The sequence below is a fragment of the Lissotriton vulgaris genome, chromosome 7 (assembly GCF_964263255.1).
Source record: "Lissotriton vulgaris chromosome 7, aLisVul1.2, whole genome shotgun sequence".
In the NCBI taxonomy this organism is placed as follows: Eukaryota; Metazoa; Chordata; class Amphibia; order Caudata; family Salamandridae; genus Lissotriton; species Lissotriton vulgaris.
Window position 1 is genome coordinate 476,890,664 of NC_141695.1, and position 16,175 is coordinate 476,906,838.

At 50.5% G+C, this 16,175-nt stretch overlaps 1 protein-coding gene across 1 annotated transcript in view; it reads right to left on the reverse strand.

Annotated features, from left to right (window-relative positions):
* LOC147701910 (cytosolic phospholipase A2 gamma-like) overlaps positions 1-16,175 on the reverse strand; it is a 749,579-nt gene that overhangs the window by 106,864 nt on the left and 626,540 nt on the right. The window lies entirely within an intron of this gene.

Sequence of the window (16,175 nt, forward strand, 5' to 3'; positions counted from 1 at the left end):
CCTAAACACCCTGCTACGCGGTGCGGTAGCTCATATGCCGGTGTTTCTGCCTCTGGGGTCACGTTCCTCTCGGAGGCAAAAGTCCAAGTCCTAGCGGTGGGGGCAAGGTTGTTTTCCACACACGCCCGAGGGGACAGGAGGTGCCTCATCACGCGAACATCATGGTTAGCATGTGCACTGCTCCGGAAGTCAGGTGACTGCTTCCCGCGCGGTTTGGAACTTCCCTCCCTCACAACGTTGGCACCAAGTTCATGGGGTTACATGTGGTTCACAATGGTAGGGAGATGTGCATGTCCTATCACAGTTAGGCGTTGGGCACCTCTACTGTTGATGGGAGTTTAAGGCAACATTGGAAATTGCGGTACCCACACACGGGAGGCGGGAACGCGGCGTAAGAAAGGTGCATTGCTGCATTCCGAAAAGAGGCACACGGTTTGGGCGTTAGCTCACACATTCAGTCTCTCCCCGTGGGCAGCACCCCTCACCTCAATAGGAGGCCGCTTGCACTTTCAGACCAACAATGATTATCGCTTGTGGGTGTTCCCTGCCTGCATTGAATGCCCTGCTACCACGCACAAGCCACGAAAATATAAAACATCGTTGAGGCCATTGCGGGTGCAAATTAACCTAATAAGGAGCAGTAAACGTCTGAGGAGCAGTGTGCGGTTTTGGCCCCCCCCCTTGCCGTTGTACTTGTGTATCCATCCCTGATAGGGTGACCAGGCGTCATCCCATTCACCAGCATCCATCAATGCCTAGTTGCGGTCGAGCAGGATTTGGGTGGTACGTGCATGCTCTTTCCACGTGCACGGACGAGCCGGGTTCGATCCCCGGGTGGGCCGTGAGCACACACAAGAGCATCTGAAAAATAATCCATGGATCAGTGGTAGTAGGGGTGGAATGTGGTCTGGTATGCTGCGTGTCTGCGCCCCTCACTCTCCCCTGGAGAGAGGCAGCCATGGCAAAGAATTGAAGCGGCAGACCGTTAATTTCCTCGATTTCCTCGATGCACGGAGCGTCTTATCAGTAGGGGCTTTGCTCGGCTTGGGTGCAGACCACTCCCGCCCTGGCATCGCCGGGCCCTTCCGTAAGGATCCCACCTTATCCTCGCGCCTGCCGATTTACGCAGGTATCCTTTCTTTTGCTGCGGTTTTCGCCCAAGCCAATCGGGTCGAGTTCGCGCCATGTAAACTGCTTACAGTGCTCGGGACCGCCCCCGCCCGCAATTCTGGTTCTAGGGCAATGCACGCTGGTGCCTCTTTCTGCCGATGCGCCGGCCGGGGGGGACAGGGAGGACAGTGCTTGGGCGAAGCACTGGGGAGCAACCATCCTTGGAGATTGCTCTTTACGCTCGGGCAGATTGCTTTATTTGGATTTATTCATTTATTTTATGGTGGCGCTCGGGTCGCGCGCTCTCGGCCCGCAGTTATAGATAACTTTGCCTGGTTACTGTTCCCATGGACCTGTGTTTTGGAAATGACAAGCAAGTTTAAAGAAAGGCACAATAAGATTTTGAATGAGGGATGACAGAGCACTACTGATCTCATCGGGAGGGTCCGCTGCGACGGTGCTAATCTTTATACCTGTTACTTCTTCAAAGTCTCACCCCATACGGTTGTGCCTCCCTTTCAAGGCTCCAGCAACAGGTGTGAGTGCGCAAGCCTTAAAAGGTTACCAGTATTGTTCATTGTGTAGGAGGCGTCGTTATGAATGTTATCGAAATTCATTCTTTCATGAACGCCAATTTGTTGCGGTGTTGGGAGCACGGCATAGTGGGATTTTGACGTTAATGTGCAACATCCTGTCCCACTGGTATCGTGCTATAAGTTGTCCAACCATTACACGGTAAGATCAGCCATTTAGGTAGCAAATGACATGCTCACGATCAACTAACCAAGATAAATATTGACTTCCTTCAGCATTATCAGGAGGTTTAGCAGAACAGTTACACTGTCTGTGATGGAGGGTGCGAGTGGTTCATTATAGACATATATATTGAAAGCGATCCTTTCTTCGATCCCTGCTTTTATTTCTAATTTATTTATTTATTTATTTAAATTCTTATATCGTGCCTGAATCAGCCCAGAAGGGGTATCTCCGCGCGTAGCTTCTGTAAGGGAGAAGAAACATGCTAGGGCATGACAGTGTAGGAGAGCTGGAGGGAATTAGCCTTGGGTGAAGAGATATGTTTTTAATTTCTTTCTGAAGGAAAGAAGATTTGGGATTTGTCTCAGCTGAGGAGGCAGAGAGTTCCATAGCATGGGGCCTTTGAGGGAGAGGGCCCGTCCTCCCTGTCTTGCTCTCATCACTCTGGGCACCTGCATCAGCATGGTGTTGCTGGAACGCAAGGTGCGTCTAGGTGAGTAAGGGACAAATATGTCTCTTAGGTATTTGGGGCCAGACCCATAAATACACTTATGCATTATACAGCATAATTTGAAGTTGACTCGTTGTCTCACCGGGAGCCAATGAAGATGAGAGAGGAGTGGGCGTGAGGGAGTTCGGGGGAGGGCATTCAAGATGAGTCTTGCTGCAGTATTCTGCACCACCTGCAATCTGCACAGTTGTTCTTGATTGGCAGAGATAAGTAGTCTATTACAATAATCTATCCGTCCTATGACCAGTGCTTGAACCAACGTCTTCCTGTGGATGTCGGGCAGGAAGGGGAAGATGCGACGTAGAAGTCCGATTACTCGGAAGCAAGTTCCTGTAACTTGATTGATATGATCTTTTAGTATCAATGCTTGGTCTAGGCGCACTCCCAGATTTTTGATGGTCTGTTTTGGCACGGGGACAGGTCCTAGCTCAAGTGGCCACCAGTCGGGGGACCAAAGCAGGGTGGCCCCTCCAAACAACATGACTTCGGTTTTGGTAACATTGCATTGGAGGAAGTTCTGGGCTAATCTAATACTTTAAGTCTCAATGACCTATCCTGTACCATGAATATTTGGTATACCCTCCAGTTTTACAGAGCATTACTTTGATCCTCTTATTCACGAGCCCTCGAGTTAAGGGGCGCACTAGCATGGCTCACTTGCAAACCATTGATAATAGTCTTCCAATTTTGTACCACATATAGGTTTGTCGATGGCATCATAATATTTCGGAAAGTATAAGCGGGAAGCCACCAAATCTTCTTGTACCCGCATAAGTAAGATTTTGCGCTTATCTTAAGCTTCTTGCTTGTCAGGGAATGAGCGTTCACTCTGGCTTTTGTCCTAACGTTCACCGGCCTCCGTGGCCACAGGCCCCATTCTTGCGCGGTGATTGTCGCGATCGGGACTATATTAATACCGGCCACGGAGAAGTTGTACGACCGCTGGGAAAGTGCCAGGTGTACAACAGATACAATTAAAAGCTAGTCGGGGGAATTCACTGTCATCAAAGACTACGTCTGCTCCATAGGTTGGGCTTGAAAGCTTAGCGGCCTAAGTACTGCAGGCAGGCGGCCTAAGCATCTGTAGTGCCTACATAGGAAATAGTTACATCACTATGGGGCCTACACAGTTTTACTTTCTGCCTTCAGCGCAACGAGCATCTAAGTTGGCCCATAGTAGAACTGTAACACTGGCATAAAGTGTTTGCATTAAATTCCGGGTAAACCTAAAGTCCCTAGCTGGTGTATAGTGCCACGAGGTGGTGATTAGTAGAAGTAGTCACAACCGTGGAGCCTACTTTTGCTTGGGCTCATGTTACATAACAGATCCAAATCGCACGATAGGGACCTCGACAGGGCCCAGGTAATTTCAGGCAATGTCTGGTGGTTAGGTCAAAGCCCCCTCCCCCGCAGCTAGTGTTGGTCGGCCCAGCTTTGTAGTCTAGACCGCTGTTGCCACCCCATTCATGTGTAAGCCTGAGAGTCGGCTGGCTGACGGATTACCGACGGTTACAGATTGTCATCTTGTAAAGTTTGCTTTGAGCTTGAGTACTAAAGTTCTCCGACAACATAAGTGTAAATAAAGCAGCAAAACCGTGGGATGCAAGTAGAGCGCTGGGACCTTTGGCCCTGGCAATTACAATGGAGATTAAGTCAATTTCTGTATGGAATGTGTTTACCAGGTTTTATGTGGTGCCATTCCGGTTGATCGCTTGTATAGGGTTCTAAGAGTCAATTTAGGTATGAAGGAATATTCAAATGACAAATCATAGGAATATGCAGAAGCAAAGTTGAGTGAATTTCATCTAAATCACCAAGGGGCAGATATACCATCCATTTGAGTGCCATGCGTAGAACTATTATCAGAACTGACACCACTATTTCATAGTAAGTGAGTGGTAAAGCAGCAATGGGATATTGGTATCATTCCCAAAAACAGGTTAGTTCGACTGTTTGAACAGAGGTAAATGGAACACAACAGTGCAATCAGTGTGCCAAAGGTGTTAATATTCAGTCACGTTTTACGCATTTGGCGTCTTTGAGGTCGGTCCTAATACGTGAGAACAGGCACCCCACAGAATGTCTCGGCCTTGTGTGCTAGGGGGGCCCAGAGCCGCGTTGTGACTCTATATGGCGGTGTGGAACTTTTCTTGGCCCCTGCAGTAGTAGTAGTAGGTCCGGTATGCAGTCGGCAGCGTTTCTCATTCCACATTTAGTGGAGTATATTTGCATCCACTGCCTGAGCCCGAACTGCCAATAATACCTATAGACGTGGGCCCCTAGTAGACTCTCAATAAAGAGTGCTCCAGAAGTGAAGGTACAGCTGCTTTGAAACTCGGAATGTCTCCGGCAAATGATACTAATTATATATTGCGCACTGAAATACCCCTCTGTACTTGGCCGAAGTCTAGTTGCACAAGCGTTCATAAGCGCAATTTAACAGTTGAAGTTGTTAACTGCGCTTCAGCAGGAGTTTGACTAGACTGGGTGTAGTCTGCTGAGGCTTTGTGTGTAAGTGTGTGGCTGATTTCAGTGGCTGCGCTGGTTCTCCCCTCCTATAGTTAGGAGCGCTAGCAGCAGGGGAGGTCGCTGTATCCCACGGCCTCTTCTCTGGGTATGATCCGCGTACCTGGTAGAGCCTGCACTATTGCTGTAGAGGGATTTGTCCTGGGGGTATATGCTGATTAGTGGCTAAGGGGCTTTAGTTTAGGCAGGCGTGCCTGCCTACAGATAAACTATCTTAGAGGTAGCATGGCCAAGCGTCATGATGCAGGGCGGGATCTTAAGGGTGCACTTAGTCTTAGTCCCAGCATTCCCTTGTTGGTGGTCCTAAGTTTTCCTCTCTGACCAAGCTATCTGGGAGGTAGCATGTCCGAGCTGCCTCCAGTCCTCATCTCAAGAGGGCAGGTGTGGCACGCCTTTAAGTCCTGTCAATCCTGTATTGACATATGTAGGTATCACCCAAGCTGTAGTATAATGTGTATTGTCCCCCTTGTCCCTGCGCTTTCTCGAAGTTTAGCAGCTCTAGCGTTCGCCGTGAGCGCACTTTCGCCATGTTGGGCGATGAACGGCGTTTCACCAGTAGTGGCAACTTAGCTGGGTATACCGGAGGGGGCCTGTGGTGAAGGACGGGGTTGAGTTTCAGGGCATGTGCTGTAATGCCTATGGTTCAGTAGCTTAAGTTGCCTTCAGTCTACAGCCCACGGTTGGGGTTGAGTTTCGGGGCATGGGCGGCAATGCCTATTGTTCTATAGCCTAAATTGCCTTCTGTCAACAACCCGTGTGGGCATGTGTTGCCAGCTGTTACGCCAATCCTGTATTGTCATAGGTATGACATCACCCGAGTTGTATAGGATACGTGGTACTGACCCCTTCATTGTCCCGGTGCTCTTGAGCATTGCAGCACAGGCGTTTATCGTAAGCACACTTTCTCCATGTTTGGAGGAGGATGGCATTTCACCAGTAGTGGTAACCTAGCGGGGTTTGCCTGCTGCGCTTGTTGTGAAGGGTTCGTTGGAGTTCGGGGCATATGCTGTTACGTCTAGGGTGCGATACGAAGCACCTTCAGCAGTCAGGGGCCCCTGCTCTTCTCGTCATTTCCTGTTAGTATGTCCTCCCGATCCGGGGATGGCTACACTATGGTTGTAAGGACTAAAAGACCTAGGGGTATCCGCAGATAGGGGCAGGAGGCCTGGGTGTCTCGTTAGGCATGTAGGGTTCATGCCAGCATCAGTTATCTGCGAGGTGGTAAGGGTCCACCGCTCTGCCGTTGTCCTGGTCTTGTACAGTTTGACTGACTAGATGCTCTGCAGAGCAAGGATTGCAGCTTTTGTGTTGACAGGTTCGAGATTTTGGGTTCTGGGCCATTCAACAGTCTCCAGGTTAGGTCGATGGGCAGCCACCAGGAACTGGATGCGGGGTTTCTCCAGCACGGAGTGTGTATGGTTAGGTTTCCCGGGCATGCGCTGGAGTGGCCTCTTGTCCAGACTCAGACACTCCCTGGTGACAGGGGGCGCTCCGTCGCATCACTTAGTCATTCACCTGGGGGGCAACGATATCACCAACATGGGAAGGTCCGCGTTGCTGCATAAAATGAAGGCGGACCTGGTGGAGGTTGCAGAATGGTGGGGAGCTGTGAGGTCTGGTGGTCCGAATTGCTCCTCACGCAGAGTCGGGCGAGGCGCAAAGTCATGCGAAGCCATCGAAAGGTCTCAACATAGTGGGCTTAGACCTTTTTCTCCTAGATTGGTACGATGCTTTGCAGGAGAGAGGCTGCAGGTAGGAAGGAGCATAGGGGATGGGGGGCCCGGGCGGCGGCGGTAGCCACCGGTCGGGCTGTGGCGGAGTTACAGGGTGATCCGGAAGCTGAGAGGTTCAGCGGTGTACCTCAGCAGGCACATAGGGGTGCCAGAGCCTAACACCTGGACTTCATGGGAGGTCCGGGTACACGTGTCGGCACCTCAGTAGTCCTTCGGGCGGTTGTGGGCCTGTACAACCGGGGGTTGCCTAGTTGCGCTCCGCCCCTCGGGCGTGAGTCTACTTAATTAAAATATGGGGCAGCACACAGGTGGTCACACACTGTGCTGCCCGGCTCATCAGGCGGGCAGGTGGCGAGAATGCGGCCTGCCCTTGGATTACCCATAAGATAACCCATCTATTACATATGTTGTATGTAATAAAATCCTGCAGCATTTTCTTTCCAAACAAACACTGTGTCCTGTGTATTATTCATGTTTGTAGGGTATCCATGTGTGGGGCGGGGGGTCCTGTTGCCATGAGGGGACTATGCAGCTGCCCGAGGCCACCCGGTGGCCATCAAGAGGGCGGCACCTTAGTCGCCGGGGGGCTCCCCCCCGCCCCCTTGCATGCAGGTTCTCCCTCCTCCCTCGGGCAGGAGGGGTCCAGCAAGGAACGGGGCGGGCCCAGTGACGTGCTTCGGGGGGCGGCAGGCCGGGCGAGGGGTACTTAAGTCCCCCTCGCCAGATTCAGGCCTCTTTGCCGCCCCTCGCCGCCACGTACAGCATCCAACTTGGACGCACTTCCCCTCCCTACCTCTTACCCGTGCGCCAACTGTGGGTGGGGTGGTGTGAACTTTATAATATTGTCATTTTTCGTTGCAGCGGAGTTACAGGGTGATCCGGAAGCTGAGAGGTTCAGCGGTGTACCTCAGCAGGCACATAGGGGTGCCAGAGCCTAACACCTGGACTTCATGGGAGGTCCGGGTACACGTGTCGGCACCTCAGTAGTCCTTCGGGCGGTTGTGGGCCTGTACAACCGGGGGTTGCCTAGTTGCGCTCCGCCCCTCGGGGCGTGAGTCTACTTAATTAAAATATGGGGCAGCACACAGGTGGTCACACACTGTGCTGCCCGGCTCATCAGGCGGGCAGGTGGCGAGAATGCGGCCTGCCCTTGGATTACCCATAAGATAACCCATCTATTACATATGTTGTATGTAATAAAATCCTGCAGCATTTTCTTTCCAAACAAACACTGTGTCCTGTGTATTATTCATGTTTGTAGGGTATCCATGTGTGGGGCGGGGGGTCCTGTTGCCATGAGGGGACTATGGAGGTGCACTGGCTCACAGCCCGTGCAATACATTTTTCCAGCGGGAACCCTCGAGACGCTGCTTGTGGCTGCAGCGAAAATATGATGCAGTAGCCCTTTCTGTCTGGTGGCGGCAAGGGGATGGGTGGCTAGAGCCCACTGAACGGCCCCGGGCGGGAGTTGGCGGAGGCCTCCACCCGCAAACAGGAGTTTGGTGGGCCAGGTAGATCATCTTGGGTCGCATACCGCATATGCGGCGCAGCCTTTGTTGTGGTCTGGCAGTCTGTTCGGGTCCATGTGGGCGCCAAGAGAGCATGAAGCAGAAGCTGCCTGGCTCCACCGTAGTTCGGCCTGCGGATGGAGCCCTCAAGACGCCTTTGGAGCCTCCAGCAAATCGGCTGAGTGTACTGGTCATACAGCAGCCCACCCCCTTTTTTTAGGTGGGGGGTAGGCTACAGTAGAACATTGCGGGAGTTCCACCTGGGAGCGGCGCAGAAATCTTCATTTTCCTCCTTCTGCAATCTTACCCAGCGGCTACCATGAAAGGTGACCAACTTCAAGAATTCAAGCAGCCAGCTAAAGGAATGGACGATGCCCGTGTCCACCGCCTGAGCAAAAGACTGCAGAGGGAAGAGGAGGCCTGGAATGAGTGATGCAGTTTAAGACCCCCCCTCGCAGCTCCCCTGGCAACGGGGAAAGAGGAAGCGCCGGGCGGTACAAGACACCAGCAGGGACAAGGTAAGGGCTTAAACAAAGAGGAGCGTGCAAGAGTTACCAAATGTAAATTATACCCTGTTTATTTTACCGGATGAAAGGTGCTTTCTGCAGTCGGCACACTGAGGTGGGGGTCGAGAATTCACTACAGCGGGGTGGTGACAGGGCTAATCCAGGTTATTGGTAATTTTCCCCCAATGTTCCGAAAGATCCATGAGCTCCGATGGTCTGCGAGGCAATTTCTCCCTTCCAAGACCTCAAGTTCAAATGGTTAGAGCTGATGTGGCGTAGGGAAATTACAATGGTTTCGGGCTAACCCATCAGCTCTAATATTCCGGGGTGCCAGGTCTGGTTTCCTGCTGCCCGCCCCCTTCTTTAACCCTCCAGCACCCCAGGGTAAATGAAATTGAAATGGCACATCACAGAGGATGTAGATTATGAGATCTCCATCTCTCGAGATCTGGGTTTCTGGCTCACAATCAAACGATTATTCCCACATTTAGTGGCTCTTTCTGAAGCACACCACAGTGCGAGCATAGGTGACCAGTGCATCCCTGCAGTGTTTTTAAACTTTATTAAAATTGGTTCCTATATGGTGTCATTGTCTGTCTAATTTAGAAATGAGCAACTGTAGTTTCCTATGCTTGGCACCAGCAGTTCATTGTCAATACAGACACTTAGGAAAGTCTGCCACATGTTGTCATTGTCTGTCTAAATTAGAAATGAGCAACACAACACTTGTTTATTAATTCAATATATAATAAAAATGACTAATACCTGCCACCAAGCATTCCTTGTAGTGTTGAGTGCCTGGAATAATCTGAATTATCACACTTGTAGGAGTGTGATTGTTATTAGTTGCGTTGATTCCGTCATTGTCAACACTAGCAGGGGCAATCGGTGGTGAAAGCTGCAGTGGCCCCCCGAAGAAGGCCCTGGCATCTATTATTTTATTTTATTGTTTACAAATTAAGCACTGGAAATTTACTGTACAATGGATGGGCCTATTTCACTCAAAATTTGGGTCGAAGCACATATGGTTGTCATTGGGTAATATTAAAGGTCAGCCTATTTTTTCAGCTGAAGGGAAAGGGTGAATGCCCTTGGCTATTGGGGTAGATCTAATTTGGCAGGCATCCTGACTTACACCACACATGTGGGGTTGTGCTTTTCAGGAACGACCAACATCTCTGTATGGAAGCTGCAGATTCATCAACAGCCTCCTCAGCCCCCACCCTGGCTTGCTGATAACATTTGATGACCAGTCACTAGTGCCAGAGCTCTGTGTGTTATTAGGGGTGTGAAGCAAGAGGTGAGGGATGGGGGAGGTCACTTCAGGTTCCCACCAAGAAGATCATTCTTGGCCTGTCAACAGAGAGCCACAATCAGTGCAGAATTTCATTAAGCAACGAAAGATGGAGGGAAGGGAAGTGACGGATTTAAAAATTAACTTACCAACTTCCCATCAATATTATGACAATTCCCCACATCAGTTCACCGACCTGACGCTCACACTGTCAGTATTAACATAACTTTGTCAGAGCGTCCGCTCCGCCGGCAGGCACTCGCACACCAGCGGCAGGCGACATTATGGGGAGATCAAGATGTCTCTCCGCCCCATTTACTGGGAGCCCTCCCACCCGGTGCCCACACAGCCCTGAGGCGCAGAGCCTAGGGAGACAGATCCAAGGGAGCAGCGAAGGGAGAGGTGAATATTGTTAATTTCTTCACAGTAGATTATTCTGGGCACAGTGAGTGCTTGTAGCCTGGATTCTACCTCGGGCACAATCTGACCCTGAGGCTTATATGGGATGTGGCTGGCAGTGGCACCACGTAACAGAACCTCAGGGGGCCCACCGCATCGTGTTATCCTGCCCACGGCCCCTGCAGGGGGACACCTCAGAGGGCGCCCCCCCCCCTTAGTTCCATTTGGGCACTTCCCCATCCCTACTCTCTACTTCGAGACTCCCCTTACAGGGCGCACCGGACACGTCATGTCCGGCGCGCCGCACATGGCAAACAGTTAGGAATGCGTTAGGAAAACTCTTTCTAATTCTGTAGCACGACAATAATACATACTTTATTTGGGGTGCTGTCAGCATGTGCACTCGAGAGACAAAGGAAATGAACACCAGGTCCAGGTTTTTTTTTAGGCAGAACCACACGAGGGCCCAGCAGCGAAGGCTGCACAACTTAATACGCCCAAGTCCTACCTAGAAATGCAGTCGGTTAGTATGCTTCACTTGAGCCTCTAAGCCAAGCCAAAGATCCTAAGGAAACCATGTAAGCAATAGGCCCTTGTTTATTTTCCGACACCGACAATGATTAAGTCTCATGCAGCCCGTCCGGCAAGCTGTGTCCTAACAAATTGATCTGAGTGAGTGGCCAACCCTACCATGTGAAATGGCTAGCATACAAACATGTATATATTCCACAGGGTATGGACCACAGCGTTAAGCAGCTTGATGTGTTAACTGAGACTATATCTCCTAAGAATGCTTCTGTATTAAATGTAACCCCATATTGCCTAGAGTGCTGGTGCACTAAATGTGACCTCATACAAGAAATATGCAGCAACAGTAATGAAGAGAGGGGGCATTTGTGCACTGGCTGACAGGGATGGGACACAAAGAGCAGTGGAGCAATTCACACAAGGGGCATTCACGTGCAAGAAGTCAAGGTCATGGGCACAGGCCCATTTGGCAGCCATAACCCATTTTACAAAAGTTCGCACAGGGGAAGATCCCACAGCATCCCTCTACATCAAGCACTGAAAGGGTGGAAAAGAGCAGGGGTGGCAAAGGTGGATGGTAATGTAGAAACTGTAAGAGAGGGCAAGGCGCACTGCGTTGGAGGTTCTTCAAAGGTTGGTATGTGGTTGTTTAAGTTTTTTTGGTGAGTTTTTGTGGGATTTTTGGGGTGCTCCAACAAGTGGCGTAACCGTCCCAATACGCCGTAGATTGATGGCTGGTTGAGTGCGTTACGCGGTGTGTAAACGCATCCTTGTGATTGGGCACACCGTCAGGTTCGTCGAAAATACGACAGACTCCTTTGAATTTCAAAATGAGTTGCTTTTATTTTGATTCAAGTTTTTTATAGTTCATTTGGTTGCGTTTTGCAAGTTCATTTTAACCATATTGATGCATATGGTGAAGTAGATTAAACACTGTTATGCTTCACATAAAACAAATGCTCCAATGCATTTCGGGCAAGAAAAGCCCTTTTTCGAGGAGCGCTGAAAACGTAATAGTAAACACTTTTAGAATGTAGAACTAACTCAAAAAACACACATGTATGCTTAAACGTTACAACAATATTCTTCTAATGTACAACCCATGCTAAGAGTCAAAGAATTGTATCAAATCCAGATGTGTGCATCAGCCAAAGGAGTCTGTCGTATTTTCGACGAACCTGACGGTGTGCCCAATCACAAGGATGCGTTCACACACCCCGTAACGCACTCAACCAGCCAAAGGTGGATGGTAGATGTCCTATTGATTTTCAAAAAGTTGGGCCAGCTAATGGAGGCGCTGGCGTTGTGTACAAAGGACATATGTGAGCTCCAACTTTGCCAAGCAGCACTTTCCACTGCATTCTTTGGAGCTTTCCACATCAGCGAGTTGGTGACACCTAGGAAGCAGGGACCGGGGGGCAGTGCCTACAAGCCACAGACATCAGACCCAGGGCAGAGTCAGTGGAGATAACTCTGGGAAGGTCAAAAAACAGAACAGGCAGGAAAAGGTGCAGTGATAAAACTGCATTGCATCAGAGGGAGCAAGTATTGCGCAGTGTGCTGCTTGTTCAGATACATGGGAGTACGCCCAGTGGGTGAAGGGCCATTTTGCAAACATCAAGATGGGGACAACCCAAACAAGTTCCAAGTGACAACTGTAATGCGCCAGGCCTTAGCAACAGCCGGGCTGCTCAAAAAGGCCATTGCACCCCCCCCACTCTTTCAGGATCGGTGCATCTACCTCGGCATCGCAGCACGACATGCCAGAGGAAAGAATCCAGGTGGTGGGCAGGATGTGGTCCCGGGCATACAAAACCTACATATGGCCACAGCTACTTTAGACCACACCGCCGAGGGTCAGGACCACTCCCTTTGGGACGCCGCATGGCAGGTTGAGTGGTGGAGCGTGTCACCTTGGGATGCCGCACGGCAAGGTGTCTTGAGCCCCCCCAAAGAAAAGGGGCGAAGTTTGAGAACTTGGGACGCTTTCAGTGCTGCAACCATCGCCTGACTTTGCAATTCTTTTCCAGCAAGCAAATGCCCACGGCTGGTGTGGGTAGTGGGCCATTCCTTTGTGTCCAGGATGCAGACATGGTGGCGCTGGCCGGCCCCGGGAGGGAAAGCAAACCCAGAGGCACGTGCATCCGCAGGTTGGGGCAGCCAGGAATGAGTTGGAGCCAGCTGCCGGTAACACTCGAAAACCTGCTGTCAGATGCAGCATGGCACCCGGACACTCCTATCATTCATGTAGGGGGCAATGACCTGTCCCTAATGGGGAGAAAGGCATTGGGGCAGGCCATTCAGGCTGACCTCACAAAGGCGTCTGCATGGTACGGCGGCAAGACCATCATATGGTCAGAGATGATCAGCAGGAGACAGTGGATGGGCGCCGAGTCGAACAAGGCAGTGGACAACGGCAGAAGGAAATTGAACAAAGCAGTGCTCAATTTCTGCAAGACCAATGGTATGGAATCCATCAAACAGGGTTTGATCCACCTCGGTCGCCTGGAACTGTATGACCAGGACAGAGTCCATCTGTCAGAAGAAGGGTTGAGAGTCTTTTTTGGAATAACCTAACAATGGTTCTTGAAGGTTGTAGATATATAAAAAAAAAAGGCAAAATCACAATAGCTGGGGGGATCCGCAGGAAGACGTTAGTCTCCCTGCGGCTTGGCGGAAATTGGTACAATGGTTGGCTAAGGAGACACACCAACAGGGCGGTGTGTAGGAAGTAGGCCACTCATTTTGGGATGCTGCACGGCAGGGTGAGGTGGCCGGGCCAAGGAGGGGAGTAGCAAAAGGAGACGACATTCGCGGCCCAGACTCGGCCGGACGGCAGGGCACAAAAAGGTAGTGAGTTGGGGGCCTAACTCCGTGGAGAAGCTACTCCTCCCTACACTCAGAGGGCGTGGGTGACCAACCAAATGGTGGTCCCAGAAGTAACACGACAAAGAGGACTACCAAGGACTAACAAAAGAACTGGTTTTGGCGTGCCATTTACAAACTGAATGTACCACAATATGATCTGCACAGTATTATGATGATATGTATGATTTATGACCCAGATATGGCAGTTCCCAAATGACACAATGTGACCAGGGTTCATGCTAACGATGACCGGATAACCAGTCTGTGTATAATCCTAATAAAACTGCTGCCAACAATGACCACAACAACTACAACTCCCTGTTGGCTAATTTTATTGGGATACCAGGGCGGTGGGTTTGGGGAAGATATTTCCCACGGTATGGGTGCAGTGCAGGGGTTATCGCAGAGGCCGCCGCCCCCCCCCCCCCCAAAGGGGGGAAGGCTCAGAGGCCAGCGCCATAACCCAGGCCAAGCCCCAGTGGGAGAACCAGTTCTGGGTGCCAAAAAGTGTCCTGAAGCAGCAAGCGAGGCACACCACCCCTCGCGGGAGCACCACGGTGGCGCCAAAAAAACTCTGGCCAATGGGGGGGGCCCCGCTAGGTACAAACCTCCAAATGGGGGTGCAGCACCTGAGTGGCAGGAAGAGCAAGGGGGATATAAGCCTCCGCTCCACCATGTAGCTCCTAACTTCGTTGAGCGGGGGAGCGGCGCACCGTTCATTTTCTGGACCCACCCACCCACACCTAGGGAACCAGCAAATGTCGCAGTACTGGACAGCAACACGAGCGTTGGCGGAAATTGGTACAAAGGTTAGCTAAGGAGACACACCAACAGGGGTGTGTGTAGGAAGTAGGCTACTCATTTTGGGATGCCGCATGGCAGGGTGTGGTGGCCGGGCCAAGGAGGGGAGTAGCAAACAGAGACGGCGCTCGGGGCCCAGACCCAGTCGGAAGGCAGGGCACAAAAAGGTAGGGAGTTGGGGCCTAACTCCATGGAGAAGCTACCCCTCCCTCCACGCAGAGGGCGTGGGTGACCAACCACATGGTGGTCCCAGAAGTAACACGACAAAGAAGACTATCAAGGACTAACAAAAGAACTGGTTTTGGCGTGCCATTTACGAACTGAATGTACCACAATATGATCTGCACAGTATGATGAGGACATGTATGATTTTTAATCCAGATATGGCAGTTCGCAAATGACACAATGTGACCAGGCTTCATGCTAACGATGACTGGATAACCAGTCTGTGTATAATCATAATAAAACTGTGGCCAACAACAACCACAACAACTACAACTCCCTGTTGGCTAATTTTATTGGGATACCAGGGCGGTGAGTTTGGGGAAGCTATTTCCCACAATATGGGCGCAGTGCGGGGTTATCCCTCGTTGCTGCCTCCAAGACGACTCCTGATCGCTGCGGCTGCAGTAAGTGAGGAGAACTACAACTGCAGACCTTGCCGCACATCCTTGGCTCCGTGAGAGTGATGCCCACCAGTGCGAGGGTAAACCAGAGCCAGAGCAGAGAGCGTGAACAGCCAAGCAGATACCCAAGAAGCGGTGGTGGGAGGCCGAAGGTGAGAGGCAACACAACGAGGGGGGGATTGGAAAGGACGCTTCATCTGCCAAGTGGGCACAGTGGTAATCCCCGACCTGCAAGACTGCCAGTGCCTGGGGGACGGAATGCTTCCCGACTCCATGCTGCTCCGCACGAGAGTGAGGGGCTCTGCCTAAGCGGGGAGGAGAAGCAGAATCTGTGGCTCACTACCCGGTTCCCAATATTGGTACTCTTCACTGCCTGAGGTCTTCATCTTTAGAAAGAGAGGTTGAACTTGTGGTCAAAGTTAGTGGAGTCAAGTGTCCTTGCAGTTGTCAATTTTAAAATGCTGCAATTCAAGATGTCATGCATGTGCTGTTCTTCAATCCAAGTCTATAAATTTTGAGAACTACATTTTTTTCTTGAGATATGGGAGAAATTGTCTTGTGAGACTTGTAATGAGGCATCATTTTTATGTTAGGCCCTCCATCTCGAAATTCTTTCGATAATTTAAAATACTTTTTTATGTAATTGTTTAGATTTTAAGTAGGCAATTTGATTAGTATAAGATGGTTTTAGAATATTGTACCTCACTTTAGGACACATCATGATAGGCTGTTGTTATGCTACTTGATGACTGTGTTTTACTTAATTGTAATTATGTTTTTAGAAACGTTTTTGAAGTATATTTAAAATATGTTTATGAGGTCTGTCTAGTTGTTCCCAAGCCTTTGTATTAATGTGGGGGACGGAAGCATCTCTGTGGATTCACTGCTGTATATGATGTTAAAAAATAACTTGTCCTACTTTAGCTCACTTAGCAAGAAGGTCATAGAGGAGTGCCCACGGTTTCACATTTTCCATTCAGCATTTCCATCCATTCCTCCTCCAACCTGA